We start from the raw sequence: 15073 nt of genomic DNA, 5'->3' as shown, positions 1-15073 counted from the left end.
GTATATATGTATGTATGTATATATATATATATATATATATATATATATATATACATATATATATATGTACAAATACACATAAATATTTATGTTTGCGTATATCTACAAATATATATGGGAGAGTGTGTCCATCTGTCTGTGTCCATCTATATATATATATATATATATATATATTATATATATATATATATATATGTGTGTGTGTGTGTGTATATATATATATATATATATACATATATACATATGTATATATACGCATAAAAACTCTCACACACGCCTACATGTTGTATGTATATACGAATGTGTATCTATCTTCCTTATATTCACTTATTAAATTTTGTAATTGGGGGACAGTTTCACGATTTTAAAATTTAGTTAGCCATGCAATCAAAATGAGTGCAACGAATGGAATGAAGTACCATTTGTGAAGAATCTTTACAATTATGGAAAATTTAGAGATGTATTATTTCATTTTCACTCAAGCTGGTCAGGCAGAAACAAATTTGCTATATATAGAAAGATAGGCTGCGTAGATAGATGGATGAAAGACAATTCAGAGACGTAGACAATAGTTTGATACAGGTATAAATAGTCTTGCGTTTCCGTACTTAGACGGTGATTCAGATTGTAGACAAAAATACCATCACACGCACTTAAATACAATTACATACATAGACACTTACATATATATTAATTTATATGTTGCTGCTTTTAGCCATTGTTTTGTGGACTTACTGATTATCGACAGTTTCTCTCTCTCTCTCTCTCTCTCTCTCTCAATTGCTTTATCATAATACCTAACAATCTCTATATCCCTCTCACTGTATACACACATATATGTACATATATAATACTGGCCAGCGAGTATGTCCTTGGTTCATGTTCCATGTTTGCTCTAAATTTTTATGACCCTAAAGTGTTTTTAGAAGATACCTAATTCAATGGAAGAAGTTTGTGGTACTCTGAGCGATGTACAACAGAAGCTACTCCCGACCGCTACTAATTTCCAAATGAGTATAGTTTAGCAACGTGAAATGAGCTGTATAATAAAGAACAGTATATCAGAAGTTTACATTATTGAATCAAAGCCCTAATGATCGCTAGCTGACCATCATAACGACTACTCCATGTAACTACCGTAAAGTTTCTACACACACACACACACACACACCTATATACACTCATATATACATACATACTGAAGATGTGTGGTTTAGCGGTTAGAGCATTCGACTCACGGTCGTGACGTCTTGAGATTGTTTCCCGCAGCTGCCTTGTCTCCTTGAGCAAGACACTTTATATCCAGTTTCTCCAGTGCACTCGGCTGGCAAAAATGGGAAGTAACTGTAGATATGCGTGTGAGCATTGTCACGCAGTATGTCGCGCTAAATCTCTCTCAAAATTACATTAAGGCTACACATGTCTGTGGAGTCTTCGGCCATATGCATGCTGTTCGATTAATCGGATCAACTGGATCATCAGTCGTCATAACGTCAAACATACACACACACACACACACTCGCGCACACACTCACATACACATACATTTTTTGTGAAAGCGGGGTGTAAATACGTAGATGCCAAAGTTGTTAAAATTCCACTTCATATATTCGAAAGTGAGTACACTGTTTCAAATCGCGTAACTTACTGGAAATGTTCTTTCTTCTACCACTGTTTTTATTTATATACTTTATATTTTGAAAAAATTTGATGTTTTACACAGTTCAAATGGGTCCGTAACTTTTATGATGTTCTACTATATCTTGAATTTTTTATCATTTGCGAATGTCATTCATTGGCCCCATCAAAAATAGAAACAAATGTCAACACAGGCAAAGGAATAACCATTTTCTATCTTGTACGGTATTTGAAAATGCGTAGTCAGGTTTGGAAGAGATGATTCCTTTTCTTTGGTAATGATGAAAGTATATAATGTTAATGTTACAATATATATACTATATAGTTTTACTTATTCATAATTTTCTGTCTGATATTGTTGTAGAAATCGATAGCTCTAAGTATATATATATGACTTGATTATTTCTCTTTTATCTATGCGCCCTTTCCAAACCAAGCCAGGCCCATGGCCCCGGTTTCCCGGTTTCTGTGGCGTATATGTCCCCCCCCCCGCCCCGGCTGGACGGGACGCCAATCCATCGCAGCGTTACTCAAGAAACGAAGAAAGAGTGAGAGAAAGTTGGGCAAAAGAGTACAACAAGGGCCTCCACCACTCCCTGCTAGAGCTTCGTGGAGCTTTAGGTGTTTTCGCTCAATAAACACACACAACGCCCGGTCTGGGAATCGAAACCGCGATCCTCTGACCGTGATTCCGCTACCCTAACCACTGGGCCATTGCGCCTCCACTTGATATCAATATATAAATAATGAAGACGGTGAGGTGGCTGAATCATAAGTTCTCCGGGGAAAATGCTTAGTGGCATTTCGCTCATCTTTAGGCTCTGGGTTCAAATTACGCCGAGGTTGACATTGCCTTTCATCATCTCGGGAACGAATAAATATGTACCACTTCAGAACTGATGTAATCGACTTAGCCTTCACCAACCCGAACTTGCTGGCCTTGTGCCAAAATTTAAAACCTATTATATAAACAGTAAACTATGTTGTTTGAAATTACCAACGAATGAATAGGCACAGGTGTAGCTGGGTGGTAAGTAGCTTGCTTACCAACCACATGGTTCCGGGTTCATTCCCACTGCGTGGCACCTTGGGTAAGTGTCTTCTACTATAGCCTCGGGCCGACCAAAGCCTTGTGCGTGGATTTGTTAGACGGAAACTGAGAGAGGCCTTTCGTATATATGTATATATATATATATTTGTGTATGTATGTATGTGTGTGTATATTTGTGTGTCTGTGTTTCTCCCCCCCCCCCCAACATCGCTTGATAACCGATGTTCTTGTGTTTGACTGAAACAAGTAAAAGAATAATGTGCTGAAGTTAAGACATTTAAATAGGCGAAATTATTGTAAAAAGTTATTTGAATGCAAGGCAGCTTCTTTATAAAATTAATGATCCATCTCATTTTAGGATCTCGCAGTCGTTGTTTTATATTTGTGCAACATATCGCAAAACTTTCCAGAAAAGACGTTTTGTGTGAGATTAAGTTGAGAAAAGCTATAGTTTGATTTCAAATACATAATCGAATTAGATAATACCACCAATGAACGCATGGGTACATGCACAAAAATACGCATATATTCATTTACACATCAGTTGAAACTAATCATCAAATACACATACTTTTAATAGAATGACAAATAATAATAATTGTTTTAAAGTATACTACGAGTTTACACAGACCCACGTCATACTTTATAACTAGTATCCCGATTTACAGGCTATTTTAGGCTGAAAGAACAAAATAACTATTAAACGAAAAGACAATGTTAAACGCTGAGTTCCATTGGTTTTCATTTTTAGCTAGGGACCGGCGTGCAATGAAGTTCCCCAATGAAGTTTCCTCGAGAATAGAAACCGCGACCTTACAATCACGAGTCCATCTAACTAATGACTAGGTTTCACTCCTTTGCTAATACCATGAAGGCTAAACATTCATCAATTTTAGCCGAAATTTTGTTTGATTCTCACATAATAAACCTAATTGCCAAAACTCATATAAGACATCAGCAATCGCTTAATGACGGCATATAATTTTCTTCCAATATACAATGCAGTAATAGAAGGATAATAGGACATACATATGTCTACTTTATCCCCGTACGTATGAAATAATTAACTCGGAGTACACTTGATGTCCCGCTTAAAATGTTGAACACGTTGAAAATCAGAGATGTCGTTCTCGGTTTTGTCAACAATTATCATTAATGCTCAGTATTTTGTGCTAATTATGAGAGTTCCTTCCTTCATCGAATACTTATGTGAAGTACGTTAGGCCTCAAGTATCTATATGAAGTAACATATATATTCGGTTTAAAAGCCAGTCTGGAAATAGAAGTGAATTGCTGTAACTTCTGGCAGTAAAACAGATGTTTTCTTCTAACTCCTATTAATTTCCTGTCAAAATATAAAATAAAACATATAAATATAGACGCTGAAATATCGGCCCAGAAGGCAAACCACTTCTATTCAAGATCCTATTATTTAAATTAAGCTCATATCTAAATAGATGCGATAAAAATAGAAGTTCTGTAACGATTTGATCAGTAATAACTTGCTCTATCAAATCTGAATGTCAATATATTTTATTGCTATCCAATTTATTTTCAAAAGAATATATCGCTAGTATCTGAGATATTTAAATTGTAAAATAATTCATAAGTGGAATACACCCACACACACACATTCATATACACTGACACACACACACATGTATAGATTTATCCTGTGTACGCAAATACGCATGTAAATGTATGCATGGATATGTGTTCAATAAAATAACGCTAAGTTCGTGCACTCATATAAGATGATATAAATATGTACATACTCACGTACATACAATTACAGCTTTATTATTACAAATACGTGTGCTCATACGCACCTTCACACATGCGCATACATCATATGCATAAACATTGAAAGTGCATATGTGAGATTAGGTTAGGTGTGTACATATTCCTTGGCAATTTTCTATAAACTAATAGCATTAATTCACGGGAAACTATGTTGAATGTTGAATATGAATGCATATTCCTTTTCAGCTATATAAGATATATCAGCTGAGATTTCATCTTTAAATACATTTTATTCCTCATTAAATCTAAACTTTTGAATGTACAAGTGTTTGCTACTTCAATATTTGTTTTGCTAATCCCTTTGAAGATTATTTGCTGCAATTATCATCACACCATTTTCTGAAGGAGTAAAATATTTCAAGAATTTCACTTTGCTTATGAGTGTATCAGAGCGTACATAAATTATAGAATTAAGGATCTGATTCAATGTGTTATATAATTTGTGTGTATATATGCTGGAATACAATTACGCTTTTATAGGTGTCTATGGATGCTTAAGTCACTTTATATTCATACATTTCGTAATTTTTGCCGAGAATTCCGTGATAGTATTTCCTAGTTGATAAGCTGGATCATATATTTACATCTTGAAGTCTTCCCCTGCTGATGGAATATGTTTGCAATCAACGAAACATAATCTTACGTTCAGGAGTAATGTAATGTTTCTCTCGCTCCATTCCCTTTTCTTCAAATAGACAGTGTGGAAACGGCTATAATAAACATTTACGTTTTTATCGAGTAATCACTAGGTTCTTTAAAACTCACTGATAAAGCCCAGTTTAGATACGTTGAGCGCGTACTGCCATGCACACAGATCATTATGTTGTATTTGCAGTCCTGACACATAAACACAGATGCACACCCTGAAACACAGAGATTCACACGCGTCCTGACTCACACACACACGCACTCATACACACCACAAGTACTAATACTTACACTACCGCACACTCACAAACACACATATATGCGTTGTTTTACTCACAATGCTTATATTGTGAATTTTGTGTTGTCGCACTTAAAAATGACATATCAGTGTGAAAAAGATGAAATAAAATATAGGCAAGTATATGAGAGAACGAAAACGAAGAAAAAGGGCAATAGATGTTTTGTTACAGGTTTCGATTTTAATATTTAAGCGCATGATATAGACAGAGAGGGGAAAAAATTGCTTTGCACTTCTTGGCCTGTTGTTTTTTTTATTTTTGTCTTGACACTGCTGTCTACTTGAATCACAGCCCGCTGTCACCAGAACATTGACGACAGAGTTCTGCTATGAATCTACATCGTCGTTGTCTTTTGAAACTATTTCTGAGACAGATCTCACCTGCTTGTATTCTGAACTTCCTGATTAAATCTGCTAGCCGAAATTTTGCTTTTGACAGCAGAGCAATATAATCGGCAAAATCCAGCACACAAAATACATCCATCTTTGTTTTGTAGTGCTCCCTTTGATTGGTATCTTAATAATACTATCAGCTGTTTAGCGGAACAGGATACGTCAGCTAGAAAAGAGAGTCATGACGAATAAAAGTAATGATAAATAAGTTATCATTATATGCATACTGTCTCTGACACGTCATCTATTTTTTTATAATTTCTTGCAGATGTTGAAATATTGTTTGTGTACTTAGCATATTCCATTGAGAATTCTAATGTGATTGTCAGTGTATTCTACCAATACAGGCTCGAAAGACATTCCATTCAAAACACAAGAAGAGTGCATTCTCAACTGTGTTCAGTGTACCACCAAAATTAATTTAAATTCATATTTAACTCTCTGAAGGAGGTCGCGTGGGGTTGTATAGAGCAGTTACTAATAAATATCGGAAAATTATATAGTAGAGCACTAAAAACTTTGACTTAATTTTAACTAGCATATTAGGAAATATTCTATACTTTACCCGTTTTAGTAGATTGTCAAAACATTACAATTAGGGAAAGACGTGCAACAACTACAACCTTCTATTCAACAATTAACGAAGACTTGGCACACCAAATTACTCCTCAGAGGAAATAGCAAGCATATCAAATCCGATACTCGCATTACCAAAAATGTTAGTACACTTTTGTCGTATTGTTAAGTGTGTAATCATCCCGGCTATTAAAACTTAGCTACTGTAAATGAATTCACAAACTTCTCGTATGTTTCCTTTGAAAAATACCTGAAGCTGAGTCGTACAAATATCCACTTCAAATTTTGTTGCATCCAATTGTCTTAAAATATTCACCGCATCAAAGGCCGATTGGATGTTATTGCCATACACCGTTGAACTATTCAACGACGAGCAGGTGACAACTCTGTGATTAAACTGGGAAGCAGTTTGATGACAATAATGGACCAACCGAAAAAACTTAGATACTTCTCCTAGCACATGAAGTTGTTTTGTAACCGAAGTCTAAGGTGAATTGAAAAGTTTACTGATTATCGTGTATTTTGCTTTGCAATTTCCGCAGGAACATTCGCAGAATCGCAATACCAACAGCATTTGTTCATACCAATCGATGGGAAATTGCTTTACAAAAATTTCCCGGGCGAAAAAGACCCAACAATTCTAAGGATGTCCAGATAATTAAAGCTTCATTTCCATTGACCCATACAGAGAGCAAATATTTTCCCACTCTTATTGCTAAAGAGCCATTTTGAATTAATACAGCATGAAATGTCTAACATGGCTCTAATACCCGCAACTTCGTACGAACAATGTCTAACATGACTATTTTAGAACCTTCCTTTCCTTCATGTGGGCATTTAAATTAATGCTGAAATTTCTAATGAAGTCTCTCCAGAAATACACACACATGATCACACACAACCCCACACACACATAATCTAAGTATGTGAGTATATATATATATATATATATATATATATATATATGTATCATGTATGTATGCATGAATGTATTTATGCCAGTATATGTGTATCTATGTATGTCATTATTCAGAGAAAGAGGAGCCAGATTCAAATCTAGATCCAAGGCTCCTTCATTGTAATTTAAACAAGATCAACAGTGTATTTTTATATATATGCATATTGTTTGTATATGTGCAGATTTGTATGTTTTGTTTTATATACATACTCTCATTCATATAGTTGCATGTCTAGACATAGGTAAATTATAAATCCTGGAAAATTTTGCAAATTTTTACAGTTCCAGAGATGACTTGGACCTTTAGTTTTCGGAACAGCTTCCTCCTTTCTGGTTCTGAGAAGCCTAATTAATCAAGATTGGTATTTAGGTTGTCTATTACATTGTAATTAGAGGTACAACCTGAACTTGTAATCTGGATCAGCTAGCTGTAGATTCCTTTATAGTTCACCGTAGAGATTTCGTTTTCGGGTTCCTTAGCCTCATATTAACATCCGCTGGGCAACTGTTTTCCACAAATGAACACAGTTTATCTTCTCCGTCCCAAATTACTGCCATGTCTATTATGTTTTCATTTTATTGAGGTTTTCACAGGGACATGCCCCCAGCACTACAGTCCCTATTATGGGGTGGCTATGGACCCTATAATTCTGTAGGTGCTTTGGTGTCGGGCTTATCGTTCCGGCGTATCTCATCAGCTGCAACATCACGTGTCCTCGGTAGTAAATGCCGTAATCACATTTTCGGCCAAATGTTTTTGATGTAGGTAATATCTTCGTTGTTAAGTCCACAAAGTCTGCATCGGTTATCGAATTTTGCTGCTTTTCATGCGTCTCTGTTCCTTTTGTGCGTCAGGTACTTGGGTGATAATTTTGTTCCTGGATTGTATGTACACACACACACACATACATACACACACACACACACACACACCACACACATATATATATATATATATATATATGTGTGTGTGTGGGTGTGTGTGTATATACTAGACGAAATGAGATAACAAAACCAAAGCTCTGAGTAGTCTTCAGGACATTTTTAAGGAAAAAGATATAGATACAGTGTTACAGCTGTTTCTGGTATATTATGGATATCCCTTCATCAGAGATGATGTGAGATTTTGAAAAAACGGGGACTACTTGAGTTCGAAATAAGAAATTTTTATGGAAAAGGAGGAGATAGGGAATATAGTGGGAAAAAATAATAAAAGTAGAAATACAATATAAAATATATAAAGATATTTTAGTTGCAGTTCCATTATTCTAGGATAGTTGCGCATAGAAGTGGTTAAAATGCTTCCTGTACATGGTATGTAAGTTCCAATAGTAGTTCATGTTTAGTTATTTCAAAGTATGGAGCCGTGGATTCTGTGTTGCTCATCCGAACGTGCCTTGCAGTGTGAATGAAAATATGAGAATTTATTGGTTGTATTTGTTGTTTGATGGTTGGTGGGGGAAAGATTGTATGATTAGAATGAAGAGAAAGATCAAAATGAAAACAGGAAGAGAAAATGAGAGGAAGAGAGAAAAAGTGAAAAGAATGAAAACGTGTACAAAGGGTGAAAGAAGTGAGAAAAGGAGTGTTAGTGTGTAGTCAAGATAATGTGAGAAGAGGATAGTATAGGAATGGGGGAGGGATGAAAAGAGATGAGAATATAAGGAGAGAACAAAATGAGAGGAAGAGAGAAAAAGTGAAAAGAATGAAAACGTGTAGAAGTAAGATAAGGAGTGTTAGTGTTTAGTCAAGATAATGTGAGAAGAGGATAGTATAGGAATGTGAGTAGGGGTGTTATGATAGAGCTGCATTAAAGGATGGGTAGCGAAAAGGTGTGGGTGTGGTGATACCAAAGTGAGTAGTAGTTTTTTCATAGTAAAATGTAAAGTCTACGGATGACAAGGATGTCAAATTTCCATAAATATACATATATGATTGCATAGGTTACCGTGATAGCTAGGAATTAAATAAGAGAAAAGAAGGTATAATGACATACATACGCGCGCTCACTCATACATATATATGAGCACATATGTATACATACACATATACACATATATACATATACATACACACGCATATACATACACATACATAAATAGACGTGCGTGCTCCCGCACATCCGTAAATTCATACATGCATATGCGTGCGCATACATATATACATATATGAAGTTGAAAATGCACTGAGAATAATTTTTAAAAAATATTCTTAAATTTTAAGATTTAACCTGTTTCACAGTTAAAACTGATTTTCAAAAATGTCACAGGTGTTTTGCTTCTGACTGGTGTTTGAAGCTTGCCCTCTACAAATTCTTCAGGGAGTTTAATATACGCTACTAAATGTCAAGGATATTGTGAAGATTACATAGATCAAACAATGCTTACTCTAAGAAACAGAATGACCATTCACCGACAACAAATACGAGACCCCAATACCAGACAGATTCCACGGAGTGGACACAGACATATATATATATATATATATATATATATATATATATATATATATATATATATATATATATATAAACATAAGTTCCCATAATGATGAATCACCGATATACAAAAGTACAAACCTTAACAAAGTAGATACACAGATAACTATTCACACACAAAAATCATTCAGTCACTTAATATGAGGAACTTACACAGATAACAACCTGAACTTTAGCCACTGGAGCACATGCAAACGATTCCTGTCTACTCCCCCACCAGGCAGATTAAATTTGGAGCGTCTTGATTGTAACTAAACATGTCCACTCAACCGTGTCGGCCTTCATATTAGGCGCAGAATATACTGTCATGTGAAACTAACGCATGGACGTAGCGGGAAACGTACAGAAGAATCTAAAATAATCACGTGTTCATTCTCTGCAAACACTTGACAAAAACATTCAGAGTATTGATTGTGTAGTACTCCCACTGGACTTCTTCAGTCAACCGTGTCAACCTTAACTTGCGATGTTAAACATTGTCACTTGATACTAACACAGGGATGTAACGGGAACTTACAAAAATTTTATAAGGCCAGTCATGCACCTATCCTCTACCGATCACACCCTAAGCAAAACATATACTAATTTGAGCCATGAACTCCCTATAAAAATTGGGCAACCTTCAAACATTAGTCAGAAGCAAAACAGCTGCAACATAAGCCACGTCATTCTATCTCAAATGCTTTGGGAAATAACTGTTAATTGTGAAACCCGTTAAATCCATAAATATGGTAAAAATTATTTTCTCTATTTTCATTGCATTTGTAACTTCTACTTTTCCTATATTTCTTTATATGTGGGATAAAATGACTTAGTTTTACATGTATATAATATATATATATAATGTAGAATATGGTAGATAATTTTGGAAGATACTACAATTTAGTGTAAGAACCGACTGAAAATTATATTAGGATGCTAATGAAACATTTCGTAATATATAAAATAATATACAGTGTCATTGTATATATTCTGTACAGAAAGTATTTCTGATATTAATAATTTCTTACATATCATTTTAATGTGCACCAGTAGAAATGTCGCAACAAATCTTCCATCAAATGCAAGTTTAAAGGGCGTGATGCATTTCTTGCGTTAGGAAAACAAAAATATCGCCACGTTACGCAGGTTAGCTGAGCTCCGGAGGAAATGTTATTTAAAATTAATGTGAAAGAGGATGTCTATAGAGAACGGTTTCAAAGCTTTCAGCTTCAAACCAGATTATGAATTTAAATGCTTCCACCAAATCATCGGTACATTTGTTTATATTTTCATGCAACAAAAACCCATTATGCAATTCGAGTACGTTAACGGAACAGTGAAAAGACAATTTTTCGGGAGGATAAGATGGAAGTCTGTTTTTTTCTTATCTAAATGTCAGTAATAGAGCTTTATTTCTTTTCTTAGAAACTAACGCATTCCTTTATCGGAATACCACTGCTATAATAAATGCACTTGAATCGCTAACAAGATAAGCGACTATAGAATAAAACATTAATCAACTTAACGGATATTCATAATTGAAAGCACTTATCTTGATGAAATATTTTATCATTAGCGTAAGGATTAATAACATAAGGGAAAACATTGTTTTAAAATGTGCATATACTTTTCCTGAAGAGCTTTCTCAAGTGGTGATTAAGGATTAATTTCATTGGAAGCAGGAAACAATGTACAACCTATTTCTTGGTCAATTGTTTCGTAACAATATCTCCAGTAGCTGAGGACACTGATAGGAAAAAGAAAGGGCTGAACAAAGGTGGAGTGGATTCAGCACAATTTACAGCTATCCGGCATTAGTGCTATTGGTAAGTGATTGAACATTATACTTAGTGGATGTGATGGATTACTAACGCTAGTCCAAATGTCCGTCGTCCAAGCGATGGAAAGCTCCAGAAAAAACTATCAGTGTATTTTGAATAAGAACTTTGCACAAAATTGCAGTTGACTGACTTCGATGTAAAGCAGAAATAGTCTCGCTTCCTTATAAATGCTCGGGTTATCAGAATTATCAAGGAGAAATCTCGAAGAAACGAATATTGCAGTAGACAAAAAATATTTACGCTGTGTATAATATATGCATTTAGCAAGAATACAACTGAAACAAACTACCTCGAGGATGTATTCTGCTGAGGAAATTGCGATACAATACGCTGGGATGTATATAGTAGAGCAATTGAGATTGTACGTTTTATTAGTAGACAAACGCTTCCTGGAGACGCACTTGAAATTACAAGAAAAACAAACGATAGACCCGAGCGATAACGACTGAAAAGAAGCACAATACATTACGAAGCAATAACATATATGCCCCCAACATATTTTGCATTTAAGGTCATCTTATATTTATTATGTACGTATTATATACCCGTGAATTATAAATACAACTGCATACTATCTCTATTTAATCGAACAAAACTACTTCTGTTCGATATATGAGAAGATTTTGAGGTAACAAGCTGAAAAGAAAAGTTGCATTAAAGGCATTAAAAGTTGAATTTACTGTCTCGTTGTTGTTAAAAACAAACAATGATCTAAGTTAAAAATTTGCAACATTGAATTTGTGATCACCACACTTATTAAACTCAATATATGAAACTAGATTCTCCCGTACGTCTCTCCACATTCGCGAAAAATTAAAATGTGAGCAAAGAATCGTATAGTCTGGTATTTCTAGCAACTCAAAGTATTCTTTATAGCTTTCGTCTTTGGCTGTCCATAGGAATCGTAAACATGCAGAACAAGAACGTATGCCAATCTGAATATGTTATGTGTAAGACATGATATATTCTGAGCGAAAACTTTTTCTGAGTTCATAATGTAATGTAAGCAAATTTGAGATACATCAAGTATATCTTGCAATTAACAGCATATATTACTTTCAGTGCTAGAAGGTAGTCTCCCTTGTGCTGCATTTACCGGGTCTTTTAGCATCATGCTGATCGAGATGTTGGTTCAATCGCTAACGAACTTGCCGTATAACGGGTTTTAAAAATTACACATAAAAATTGTTTACGTTGATGACGTAATATCACAAAATACGACATCGATTATATGCATAATCATTTCTATAAATACTGAAGAAACAACCAAACGCATCTTTACAACTTAAACAATGTCTGCAAGACAAACAAGGAATGTAAATTCGTTTTAGTGGAAGACCATTGTATTTTTCATGCAATCTTGTTACCAGATTTACTATTGATTTTCTTTTGCTCACGTAATGCCTTATACACTGAAATTAAATTGGAAAAGATTTATGCAAATCAGATATTTTTTAGCAGAGATAATTCTAAAATATGATAGAAATTAATTCTTCAGAAAATTCCTACCGAATTTGTTGAGTTGGAATGTATTTAAGTGGTTGATAAATAAGTTTCTTAGACAAAGTATACAGAATGATTCTATTTATTTCCTTCCTTATCGTTTTGCTTTTAGAATTATTTGCAAATTATCGATAGAAAAGATTAGTAAGATGACATATTAACTTCAGAAAGAAAATTCCAAAGCAAGAAAAAAAGGTACAAATAATGTTGTAAAGACAGTGAAGTAAAGTAGAATTCTTTACGAGGATTTAATTATATTTTCCCTATAGTTATTTTGATAATACTTACATTAAAGTTTTTTGTCTCAGAAATAACATTATAGAAGAAAAAATATTATTTTGAAGTATTTCTAGATATAAATATGATTTATGAATAATAAATATCCGCCGAAAATATTTTTTAGACACGTTAGAGTTTGGAAGTGTTTTCAAATCATATTTTCTCTCTTTGTTTGATTTATTTCCAACAAAATGCAGTATATTATCACAAAGTGTTAACGTATGAGAAGTTTTTAGATAATTTAAACATTTTGCACATAATATATAAATGAAGGCGTTGATTTGAATATTTGCTAATGATAAGAAACGAATAAAACTGAGAAATAAATTTTAAAATTTAAAAATGTAACATATGCCTAAATGTGTAACACGAATAACATTAGGTTTGAGCTCAACAATTGTGGAAACTAAATGATTAATATCTCGCTGAACTCAGAATTAAATGCTATAAGTTATATATACTAAATCTTAAACTTTCTTTCTAACCATTTTTGTCGTCACACCTGTATATTTTTCTCTTCGGTACCTCTGCATTACTACTTTCTGTTCTCTATTTTTATAGCAATAGCAGTGATTACACTGAATTGTTTCTGCGCCCGAAAAAATGATTTGACATAAATCTTCCGACTCGTTATGTCCGAAGTTCAAATCACGCCGCGGTCAACTTTGCATTTAATCATTCTGTGTTGATAAAATAATTTATTAGACTTGTACTAGACACGATAGTATTGATAGTCGCTATATCAGCTTTGCGTTTCCATTGGATAACATCGGAAGCTTGGAGAGGGGAGCCTTGTATACGTGGACGCTTGCTGGTCTTCTACAAGCAACATTGCCAAGGCTTGTGCTTTGGGGAAAAACTATCCAGGTGCAATCCCACGGTCATTCATGACCGAAGGGGGTCTTTACCTTTTATCCTACAATATCTGATATTATCCAAATATATATTAAGATGTATAAATTGCAGTTATGTGCTCATAACTAATTTCATCCTGCAGATTTCGAATTTGTTCTCATCATAATATCCATTAACAATATAAATATTGCAACACGTTGCATTTCGGACTTTTCAGACTGCGGTGTTTACTGAAAACTTTTCTAACACTAAAACAGTTCAATTCTCATAATTTGGAAGGTGAACACTAAAAATGCAAAACGTTTGTATCAACTATAATCTGAATGCCTTAAATATTCGTTAAGAATTTATAAATGGAGGAGACAATAATATCTGTTGTTGCTATTGTTCTTGTTCCGCTTGTGCATGTTAATATAGTTAGGAATTTTATCTTGATGTTCGGTGACAAGACTCCTTTCAACAATCTTCCAAGGGATAGGATTCTTGCGGAATATAAGATTGTTCTTTCTTGCATGCCAACAATCTACTGTTTCTGTTTCAATCCTTTGCTGTCGTTTTGGTATCACTGCGGGCATTGTGCCTAGTGCACTAATTACTACAACTATAACCGTTGTCTTGGTCTTCCTGAGACTTTCCAGCTCTCAAGTTTTTCAATTCATTTAGTATTATTTCTTTTATCATAGGAAATTGCAAAATCTATGACATTACACTGTTTGCTTGTTTTGTCTTCTACGATCATATCCGATCTTCT

This window comes from Octopus sinensis, linkage group LG1 (assembly GCF_006345805.1).
Source record: "Octopus sinensis linkage group LG1, ASM634580v1, whole genome shotgun sequence".
In the NCBI taxonomy this organism is placed as follows: Eukaryota; Metazoa; Mollusca; class Cephalopoda; order Octopoda; family Octopodidae; genus Octopus; species Octopus sinensis.
This window is presented reverse-complemented; position numbering follows the sequence as displayed.